This window comes from Otolemur garnettii, unplaced genomic scaffold, assembly GCF_000181295.1.
Source record: "Otolemur garnettii isolate 467f Iridium unplaced genomic scaffold, OtoGar3 scaffold00106, whole genome shotgun sequence".
In the NCBI taxonomy this organism is placed as follows: Eukaryota; Metazoa; Chordata; class Mammalia; order Primates; family Galagidae; genus Otolemur; species Otolemur garnettii.
In genome coordinates this window covers 1,948,306-1,950,445 of record NW_003852501.1, presented here as the reverse complement: position 1 = coordinate 1,950,445, position 2,140 = coordinate 1,948,306, and the positions used below count along the sequence as shown (strand labels likewise).

The window sequence follows — 2,140 nt, the reverse complement described above, 5'->3', positions numbered from 1 at the left end:
TTTTTTTTGGTTGCAGCCATCATTGTTGTTTGGCAGGCCCGGGCTGGATTCGAACCTGCCACCTTAGGTGTATGTGGCTAGCACCTTAGCCACTTGAGCCACAGGCACGGAGCCAATTAGTCTTATTTTCAATTAGCATGTTTTAATCAAAAGTATGGAATCAGTCAGGTATCTGTTAAGAATTTCTAGAATGCCCCCCAATGCCAAGTAACCACTAACATGCTGTTTACTACTATGAAGACGCCTTGCTTTGAGATAGAAGGCACAAAATAATAATATTGTCAGCTATAAAATAAACTTTATTCCACTGCCTCTGCTCTCTAAAGAAAAATCTTATTTTTTCACATAAGAAACTCACTAAATTAAATGAATATTAATTAAAGAAATGATGGGGCAGATAAAATAGGGGGAAGATAACCTCTAATTACATAGGAAATCTATGAAAGAATCAATCATCATAAGAGAAGAATCATTTTCTGAGTAGCCCCACTACCATGAATGATATTTTCATGAGTCTGGGCCACCTTCTCCAATGGATACTGAGGTCCTATTGCAGGATTCAACCAACCAACTTCTACTCCAGCTTGAAGGACTGCTACAAATTGCTGAAATCCCTCCCTAGTTGAAGAAAAGAGAGCAACTCCAATTACACTACGCTCCTTCACCTTTGTGTCCATGGGTTTATTTCAATAGTTCCTCTGTTGCCAACAACCATTACTCATCCTCCACATGATGGAAGTTCCACATCCTTGCAAAGATTTATATTAGTTAACATTTCAATAATCACATCAATTCTTTTCTTGCCAACAGATTTCTTAATTTTATTGATATAATTAACTTCTCTGTAATTAAATGCTCATGGGCTCCATTTTGCAAAACAAGCTTTCGTGCCTCCTCAGTACTAGCTGTGCCCCGAAACCTTTAAGCCATAAGCTGTTGCACTGTGGCCTGCTGCTATTCCAGCTCCTCTACTGGCCCCCAAACCAGAGCAGACTTCACACATGCATTGTGGATCAGAGCTCAATAACCCATAAAATGTGGGATTCCGATGGCAGCTCCTTGCTTAAAGTCCAGTTTTTCAGGCAGTTTGTAAATAGTGAGAGGGAGGCCGAGGAGGATGGATAGCCTGAGCTCTCTAACGAGGATGACAAGACTCTGTCTCAAAAAAAAAAAATGTCCTTGGCTCGGCGCCTATAGCTCAACCGGCTAAGGCGCCAGCCACGTACACCTAAGGTGGCGGGTTCGACCGAGGAGGATGGATAGCCTGAGCTCTCTAACGAGGATGACAAGACTCTGTCTCAAAAAAAAAAAAGTCCTTTTATGCTTATCTCCTTAAGCATAATGCTGTCAAGATTCACTCATGTCATACCATGTATTAGAACTTCATTCCTTTTTTTTTGTTTTTGAGACAGAGTCTCAAGCTGTCACCTGGGTAGAGTGCTGTTGCGTCGCTCACAGCAACCTCAAACCCTTGAGCTTAAATGATTCTCTTGCCTCAGCCTCCCAAGTAGCTGGCACCACAGGTGCCTGCCACAACGCCTGGCTTTTGTTGTTGTTGTCATCGTTGTTTTAGCTGGCCCAGGCCCGGTTCAAACCCACCAGCCCTGGTGTATGTGGCTGGTGCCCTACCCACTGAGCTAAGGGCACCACCAGAACGTTATTCCTTTTAAGGAATAATATCCATCGTAGTTTATCCAGTCATCTGTCAATGGATGGACACTTGGATTAATTTCACCTTTTGGCCCTTGTAGATAATGCTAATATGAATAAGTATCTATTTGAGTCCTTGGGTGAAAGATTCATTCATTCCTTCATTCCTTCCTTCCTCCCTCCCTCCCTCCCTCCCTCCCTTCCTTCCTTTCTATAGAAGCTACTGTTAGTATGGTTAAAGGACTTCACTTGAAAGGGGAAATTAAGTATTAGTGTCAGAGAAAAGGCCCTGTCCATTGGCTCATGTCTGTAATTCCAGCACTCTGGGAGGGTTAGGCCGGTCAGGAGTTCCGGACCAGCCTGAGCAAGAGTGAGACCCCTCTCTCTACTAAAAATAGAAAAATTAGCTGGGCAGGGCAGTGCCTGTGGTTCAAAGGAGTAGGGCGCTGGCCCTATATGCTGGAGGTGGCAGGTTCAAACCCAGCCCTGG

General features: G+C 43.7%; 1 pseudogene; it reads right to left on the bottom strand.

The window, feature by feature from the left end:
- Window positions 1-455: 455 nt before the first annotated feature.
- The window catches only part of LOC100943792, a 6,711-nt pseudogene continuing 5,026 nt past the window's right edge, over window positions 456-2,140 (bottom strand).